Source organism: Lampetra fluviatilis, chromosome 62, assembly GCF_964198595.1.
Source record: "Lampetra fluviatilis chromosome 62, kcLamFluv1.1, whole genome shotgun sequence".
Taxonomy (NCBI): domain Eukaryota; kingdom Metazoa; phylum Chordata; class Hyperoartia; order Petromyzontiformes; family Petromyzontidae; genus Lampetra; species Lampetra fluviatilis.
The window spans coordinates 3,559,346-3,568,282 of record NC_136336.1 but is presented as its reverse complement, the minus strand read 5'-3'; the positions used below and the strand labels follow the sequence as shown (position 1 = coordinate 3,568,282).

General features: G+C 50.1%; 2 non-coding genes across 2 annotated transcripts; both read right to left on the bottom strand.

Moving 5' to 3' along the window:
* Nucleotides 1-350: 350 nt before the first annotated feature.
* On the bottom strand, nucleotides 351-421 carry TRNAG-GCC (transfer RNA glycine (anticodon GCC)). The gene has a single exon. It is a non-coding gene; the product is annotated as a tRNA-Gly (tRNA).
* Nucleotides 422-1,036: 615 nt separating this feature from the next.
* TRNAG-GCC (transfer RNA glycine (anticodon GCC)) lies at nucleotides 1,037-1,107 on the bottom strand. Its single transcript has one exon. It is a non-coding gene; the product is annotated as a tRNA-Gly (tRNA).
* Nucleotides 1,108-8,937: the final 7,830 nt, after the last annotated feature.

Below are 8,937 nucleotides of genomic sequence, written 5' to 3'. Positions count from 1 at the left end.
CCGGACACATTTATTAATTTATTTTCAGTAGTTTACAAGTACGTTTTAAAATGAATCATATGCTCTTGCAATTCCTCGTGTGAGGCAGAGAGCGAACTCCTGCCCCCACTCCCCAAATATAGAAGTCAAACCCCGCCTTTGGTGTTACTTTTGCTTTGTGCACCACTCCAAACTCAGCCAGCAGCATCACCATATAATTGGCTGACGTCGATTAGAAGTGATGGACATTGCCGGAGAAAATGCAACGAAAAAGTGAAAAATACATGGGAAAGGAAGCGCATGTGGAAGTGTATAACACTGGGAAAAATTGAGGACTACATGCGTTCTTTAAAAAAATTATATAAAAAGTGTGCATTGGCCGGGAATCGAACCCGGGCCTCCCGCGTGGCAGGCGAGAATTCTACCACTGAACCACCAATGCTTTGCACACTCGCCTCAAGCAACCTGCACCAATCTAGATCTGAAGCTTTCGTGACTGCAAGTATTCATATTCTTAGGTTCTTTCGGTAAAGTCACGTAGGTAAAACAATATTAAAATTAATAAAAGTAAAATACAAATAAAATAAAAAATAAAAATCACGACGTTTCGGAGGCAACACAAGCTTCCGTCTCCAGGTGGAATTGTATACCTTTTTATTTTATTTTATACCCACGTGACTTTACCGAAAGAACCAAAGAGTATCGACCTGCACCACTTTTGCTCACGTGATTCAACGCAAAAAACTGCGTGTCTCTAATTTTTATTTATTTACAATCAGATTTGAAACGAAAAAGTATTCGTGCACATTGCCCAGTTGTGATTGTTGTTATCTCTGTGTGCGTCTGTGATCTCTCTCCCATGCAAGTGAAAAAAACGTCACTTGGTGATTGCTGATGCGTTAGCAGCCATGCAAAAAGCACTGTCAATAACATTGTGGCCTCAAAATGAAATAGAGGTGATGACTTTGGGCAATTACCCTTCTTCATAACACGTGAAAAAGAGCATTCATTGTCTTTTATCAAATTATGAACTTAAAAAAATATAATAAAAACAAGTTGCATTGGCCGGGAATCGAACCCGGGCCTCCCGCGTGGCAGGCGAGAATTCTACCACTGAACCACCAATGCATTGCACACTTGCCACTCAGTCTGGTGGCAGATCTGGCTTCCGCCTGATGACAACCATTGGAACCTCGTTTTCCAGTAACATATATGATAATTTGTTTTTTATCCTTTTATCTGGCAACAAAACTGACACCTTTTTTGGCGCCTTTTGGCGTCATCTGGTCCAACCCATGTGAGACTAGGCTCTAAGGAAAGCTGTCTCGGGTGTGGACTGTTGTATATGTTGGGTATGAAAATTTTGATGTGTTGTATGCGTGCGTGGGTGAAATTATTATGTTGTATATGTGGGTTATGAATATTCAGTGAAAATAATAATAATCAAATGAAATTTGGCCAAATGTGTAATTATCCGGAAATATGTTAATCATGTAGTTATGCACATTTAATTATGCCAATTCGAGAGGTAATTGTAGTAATTATGCGAGTGGGAGTAATTATGATAATGCCAGTCGTTATGATAACCAGACCCCGCCTCGGTGACGAGGGTGGGTTATCGATCGGAATAAGGCAATTAATCTTATGCAGTTATGCAGGTGTGGTGTAAGTATGCAAGATTAACTTAGATTAACTCGGCATCGTTGTCTAGGTTCGTCTTATTCTCGCTTATTTTAGGTCCCCGGTTCGCCCCGTTATCGCTTTAACATTTACTGAGTATGTGTTAGTGTGTTTATTAAGGTCACCAAGTTCAGATCTCAACGCAGAAGCAGATCTTATGCATAGACTTCAGGAAAGAATCACACAACCACTTCTGTATTAATAAATTTATTACTAATTCAACCTCAACTATGATATAGTATGCGAACTCTCAATCCCGGAACGTCAACACGGCATCAATACAGTATCATCAATGATTGTCTGATTTCACTTGACAACGGCACATGGATCCCGCGTAACGCGATGGTTGTTAGTGAGAGAGAGTCGTTAAAACATGCAAATACTATGCTAAGAAAACCTTAACGTTAATGAATGAAAGATACTTGAAAGATTATACGGCGATAAAAACACAATCAAGACAGTTATTATTCTTAAAGGCACCAATCTCAACAGATACATCGGCAGGTTATCTGACAACAGAATGGCTCGGAGTAAGGCCTGCGACGGCGCTTTTCCGAAGATCGTTATCTTATATCAAATTTACTAATTGGGGACCAGATCACCTGTTAAGGATCTGGTGGGCCACCACTCCCCACGTGAGCGTTGCTCGGCGGAAGGAGGTGCCAAGAATCAATTCGTATTGATGGATCTGTTGGGAATTTATGCGATTAAGAGTACAGTCCACTAAATATTAAAGATAAAAATTACGAATACTCTTATAAACGACGGATGGCCATCACTCGGTCGTTGGGATGCCTTCACAGCCACGGACGGCTTATGGGTTCGAGTGGGTTTGAGTGGTAAGAGTTGTCTTCAATAGTCAGTGTTCGGAGTCGGTTCTTTATGTCAAACAGACGCCTGGTGGTCGTGTGGTGAGGGGGCGGTGCGCGTCATACGTATTAGTCGCTCCTCTGGCACCGTGGTGAATTGGTTGGATGCCTGTTGATACGCTGTCGTAATTCGGAACCCGGTCGGTAGGTGGCGCCCACAGCTCGCTCGCAGCGCGCAGTGCTGGGTCGTCACCTCGTCGCCAAACCGCGACCTTCAGCTGCAGAGCGACCTTCGACTCGGCAGAGGTTGGGCTGTCGCGGCCGAGTTGAGCTGTCAAGCGGGTCTTGCCCGCCTGCAGAGGAGACGGGGAGCCGCTTGAGTCGAGCCCCGAGAGCCGTCTGAACTCGGCTGAGTCCCAGAAGCTGAAGAGTCGAGCCGACCCGTTAGTCGCAGCTCGCCCTTGAGTCGACCCGCTCGGTCGAGCTGAAGATGAGTCGAGCCGACCCGCTCGGTCGAGCTCGCTCCAGAGCCGACCCGCTGGTCGAACTCGTGATGAGTTGACTCTCCTGGTCGAACTGGTTTCCAATGCTCAGGGTCCTTTCTTTTATGCCGAAAAATCCCTTTGGGTCCTGCCCACAAGGCGGGGTTTTCTTTTGATTTACTGTGTCAGGATCTGTCCGTGTGTAGGTGTGTTCATGTGTGTGTCCGTACGTCCGTGTGTCCTTGTGTGCATCACCCATGGTATTTTCCGTTGTCATACTCCCTCCATAAAATCCATGAGTAAACAATCAGATGTTACAAATTGCCTCGAAGTCGTCTCTCTGTCTGGGTGCAATATTATCTCTTGTCTGGCCTTCTTCATGAACCAAAACACAGACGTTACAAATCGTCTCACAGGCGTCTCTGTCCGTGTTGCACGACCTGGAGGGAGGGGCACACTCCCTCCGACCCTCACAGACGCACACAGACATGGTTAAAAAGTTTTAAATTAACATTTGTCCCTTACCATTTCCCAGTTATGATTCTGTATGTAGCCTAAGGTGTGTCGTTTCCCATCGCGGTGCTTGACCCAAGTGGAGGTGCCTCCCCGAGCACATACACACTCCCATCCCGCGCTGCGGGGATACAAAGACGGCCGGGATCTCCCTTTCTCTCCGACCCTGGGTTTAACATCGCTCTTTTATTATGTATTTTATTTCGACCTAGTGGTGATTTATCCCGCTATCCTGGCTTTTCATAAGTTTTACTTTTGTCTTTCATGCATAGGCTTATTATTATTAATTTATTTCCGATATCTTAGGTTAAGGGGTAAGTTTCTTGATCCTAGGAATTCGTATTCCTTGGTGTCTGCATGGTTATATAAGCGGAATATAGTTGACGGTGAATAGCGTTAACATTGATGTTATGTACGATATTATGTATTGTGATGTCTTTAACTTAACTTGTTCGGCTTTACTGACATGAAGTTGTATTTCATAGCCTGGCAGTCTTTGCCTCACTCTGTCTCTGCTCGCCGGTGTTGTTGCTGTCCAGCTGACGCCGTTAACTCAAGGCCTCATTAATTTCCATCACTCCTTGTAGGTGAGGGCGGTTGAACCTTGGAGTCAGTTCTGGTTTTTGTCTGCTTGCTTTTTCTTATGTCCCCTGACCCCGGGAGTTATTATTCCTACTTTTATGGCCTGTCGAAGCCCGACTCGCTGTTGCTGGCTGGTGTGTTGTTCCCGGCTTTTTTTTGCTTACGTTTGCAGTTCGCCGTGCTCTTAATTTCCTTCCCTCTTCAACCTTATATCGACTATTCGCTCCTGTCTGGGTGCGATCCAATTTTGACTTAGGAAGGTTCTGATTGTCATATGCTTTGGGTCGAGTTGTATTTTAAAGTATGGAAATAACATTTCATATTGACTTAATGATGGTGATGGTTCAGTAGGCGTAACTTGTGGCCTGGTTTAATTGGAGTGGGTGTGAATATCGATAACTTTAGCCTATCCTGTTGTTAAATTCCGACTTTAACGTTACTTTAATAGCAATACAGAATTATTGAGCTTTTTGACTTAACTAGGCGAACGCGAACTCCTGGTAACCTCCGCAGCCTCGCCATTCAGCTGAGTCTGCATCCTTGATATACAACGCTCTTATTCGTCTCACTGTGGCCATCCAACCTTCTGCTCTGGGAGTGTTATTCTTAATTTCAGGTCAAAGGCCCCCTCACGTTCAGCCGGGCAGGGTTGTTAATCAGCTCCCTCCCCTGTGCACACAGCGTTGCTGACCCACTTCATTTGACCACTCACCCTGGATTTATCTTCCTTGAGACAAAGTTGCAAATTCTGTCATCCCAGCCCTCCTCCAGTTCATCACTTAACAACACCTGGTGTTTTGCAGTTTGCTGCGCTTTGGGGTGTTTTCATTCATTATATATCAAGTAAAAAGATAATATATAAAAATATCAAGTTTGGAAGAAGGGTTAGGATACAACAGGACCAATCAACTTCAAGGACAGTGCACATTATCAGAGTTATGGTTTTTTTTGCATTATGACTGCAGGTATTGTGGTCTATGCAAACATGACTCCTTGTAAAAAAAAGGTGTTAGTTTTGTTGCCAGATAGAAGGGTAAAAACCAATTATCATACTAGCGACAATTTGCACTCGTCATACTCGTGGATTTGCTCTCCGACACACCGGTGTGCTGTACCAGTAACGAATTGGCATGTTCCGTTTACATGACAAACCTTACCAATTGGTGTGTTTAATGATGCATTTATATTTACGCGATCTAACCCCCCCAAAAAAAACCTGTATTATGAATATTGGTCACGAGAGCCCTACAACGTGTTAAACTCCATTGGAAGAGTTTAGTCATTATTTCAGCTGTGGCCAACACACCAAGTACTGCGATGATCTATTCCGTTGGATATCTAAACCGGAGAGCTATGGACAACAGTTACCCGGATGGAATTATCCCTGTAAAATAAAGCATTCTTAGGTTTTTTCGGTAAAGTCATGTAGGTAAAAAATTAAAATTAATAAAAGTAAAATAAAATAAAAATCACGACGTTTCGGAGGCAACACAAGCTTCCGTCTTCAGGTGGAACCGTCACAGCCACGACAGCTGTATCAAGTAAATGTGAGATTCCAAGAGCTACCACTCTGTATATGTAGTGGTGGTATTGACGTGCGCCGACTGTGACAGTGATGGATCACGGGGCGGCGCGGGGTGCGGGGTTGGGCACGCGTTGTGGGCGTGGTGTGGACGCGCGCGCCGGGAGTGACAGATGACGGGGCGGCGCGGCGTGAGTGGTGAGGCACGATGAGATGTGGGAAAAGAGGATCGTAGCCAGCGCCCGGCGATTGGTCGAATAAGTGGGTGCTCGCAGCGACGTCCGCAGGTGGGGTATAAAGGGGGACGCGCGAGAGCACTCGGGGAGAGTTACCCAGTTGAAGACCCGAAGACGGAGCTGAAGACTTAGTCAGTGGCGTTAGTCGCCGAGTAGCTAAGTGGATGTTAGTCATCCGAGTAGCTCAGTGGCGTTAGTCGCCGAGTAGCTAAGTGGATGTTAGTCATCCGAGTAGCTCAGTGGCGTTAGTCGCCGAGTAGCTAAGTGGATGTTGGTCATCCGAGTAGCCCAGTGGCGTTAGTCGCCAAGTAGCTAAGTGGGTGTTTGTCACCCGAGTGCTAAGTGGATGTTGGTCATCCGAGTAGCCCAGTGGCGTTAGTCGCCGAGTAGCTAAGTGGATGTTGGTCATCCGAGTAGCTCAGTGGGCGTTAGTCGCCAAGTAGCTAAGTGGGTGTTCGTCACCCGAGTACTAAGTGGATGTTGGTCATCCGAGTAGCTCAGTGGGCGTTAGTCGCCAAGTAGCTAAGTGGGTGTTTGTCACCCGAGATACAAAGTAGGTGTTAGTCACCTGTAACCAAGTTTGATGAAAATAAAGAGTGTGTTACCCGTGAAGTCGTCTCCCGCCGAGTTACTACATTACAACTGGCGTCAGAAGTAAACCTGTCTTCAAGAAGTATGGACACAAGGAAGACTACCCGTACCCACGAGCGAGGTCGGGATGACGACGGCGTACCGGGGACACCGACCTCGGGAGTAGAGGACGAGGAGTTGCCGCCGATGCAGCACTTCGCGGTGATGGCCGACGCTCCGCTTGCCTCCGACACCGGCCTCCAGGACGCGCACGCCCGGTTGGCGGAGTTGCTACTCGCCGCCGCCGCTGTCTTGGCCGACATCTCCGTTCCGGCGAGCGGAAAAACGGCTGCGGGGGTCGTGGAGGAAGCGACGGTGGAGGATTCCCGCCAAAGGGCGCTTCGCGCCAAAAGTCTGGAAGTTGCCGCCGTTTTTGGGGGGCCGCCACCGATTGGCGGGAAAGACGGACGCCACGTGGCCGGACACCTCCGCGCAGCGCAGCCCACGTCATCGGCGCGCGCCGGAGCCCTCCATTTTGCGCCTGACAACCGAGCCGACATTTTACACAACTCCAGCGGAGCGCGGGAAAATCTCTCCGACGTCGACGACGATCGGGTCCTCCAGCAAAGATTGCCCGCGCTGTCGGCGTTCAAGGCGGATGGGGGCGACTGGGGAGCCTTCCAACGAAGGTTCCTCGCTCATCAGGAGATGTCGGGGTGGTCCGACACCACTGCCCTGCGTGCGTTGCCAGCGATGCTTGACGACGACGCGCTTGCAGCCTTCACATCTGCTGCAAGGTCGTCCCGCTCTACGCTCCAGGCCGCGCTACACCTGATGGCGAAGGTGTTCGGGCCGCCCTCCACGTGCCGCCACCAGTTCTACGATCGGCGGAAGGTGGCTGGGGAAACGACGCTAGCCTACCGCACGGCACTGCTCGCCTTGGCGGACGCGGCTTTTCCCCGCATGGATAAGGAGGGGAAGGACGCCATGGTGACGGAGCAGCTGCTGGTGTTGGCCCACGAGTTGGGGGTCCCCATCAACGTGGCAGACGAGATGGAGATCTGCTCCCTGGCGATCGCCACGAGCATTCACGCGTACGAGGTCCTCAAACGCAAGCCGGGGGTCGTCTGCAAATGGCCGGGGAATGCGGCACTGGCCGCCACGATCGCCGAACCTCAGCCAGCTGCAGTGCAGGAGCGGGGCTTCGCTGCATCGTGTCCGGGGGAGTGGAGAACGGGAGGTCGTTCGCCCACACGTTCGCCCCGCAAGCTGGAGCAACCGAAACCTACGACGTCCGTCGTCTGCTACAACTGCGGCCTTCGGGGTCACGTCGCAGCCGGGTGCCGGGCCCCGCGTCCGCGCGCCGCAGGACCACGTCGGGACGACGACCAGGGCCACAAGTCATCCCAACAAAACCCGGCAAGTCGCGGCACCTCACACGTTCGGTCCACAAACACGGCACATTCGGGTCGCCACTTCGCGGTGGGGGGTTCGCGGCTGGGTGCCGGGGGTTCAATTCGGCGAGGGGGGTCCGTACGCGGCCCGCAAGCAGTCGAGTGGTCCGAATTGGCCCACAGGATCGTGGCTGCGTCAGCCGGGTCGTCCGTGGTAACGGGGTTCATTGACGGGGTTGAGGTCCGGGTGCTTGTTGACACGGGTGCGTCGGCCACCATCATCTCGGACCTTATTTATAACATTCTTCCCGTCCAAAGTAGACCCCTTCTGCCAGTAGACGTGCCATTTTATGCGGCGAATGGGGGATCCCTGGGGATCATCGGCCAGATTCGGGCGACTATTTGCATTGGGGACATTAAATTAGCGGGCCCTATTTTTGTATCATCATCGCTGGCCGTTCCCTGTTTGCTAGGTACGGACTTTTTGTCAAAAATGCCCATCAAAATTCTTATTGATCAGGCCTGCATAGAGCTTCCGTCAGGTCGGCGGGTTGCCTTCTTGTCGAGCCCTATCAAAGTGCGCACGGTTTGTGCGACGGTGCAGGCGCTGGCGACTCACACTGTACGGGTACCCCCGGGATCGCAAATGTTAGTACCCCTTCGGTTCAGGAAGCCACTCGAGGTGGGTGCGGAGGCACAGGGGGTGCTGTTGGGGCCGTCAAACAGAGCCAGTAAGGGCCTCGACTTAGCGGTTGCTCAAACCGTGGTGAGAGGGGACAGTGAGCCGTTCGTAATGGTCCTGAATACGGGGTCGCGGCCGGCCGTAATTGCGCAGGGAACGGTGCTGGCTCACGCCGCGCCGCTGCCCGTTGAGGAACGGCTCGTGGCTCAAGCAGATTTTACTGTCGAGTCGCATCCTCAAAGTGATGAGGGGACTGAGTGGTTGGACTCGCTGTGTGCGGGTTCTGCTAACTTGTCCGGGGTGCAATTGGGAGCATTGAGGGGTTTGCTCATCGAGTTTGCTGACGTGTTCAGCAAACATAAGTACGATATCGGCTGCACTGACCTGTTGCGCCACCACATAGCTACAGGGGACGCGGCCCCTATTCGTCAGAATCCCTTCCGGCTCAGCCCGGCCGAGAAGGAACATGTGCAATCGGCGGTTAATGA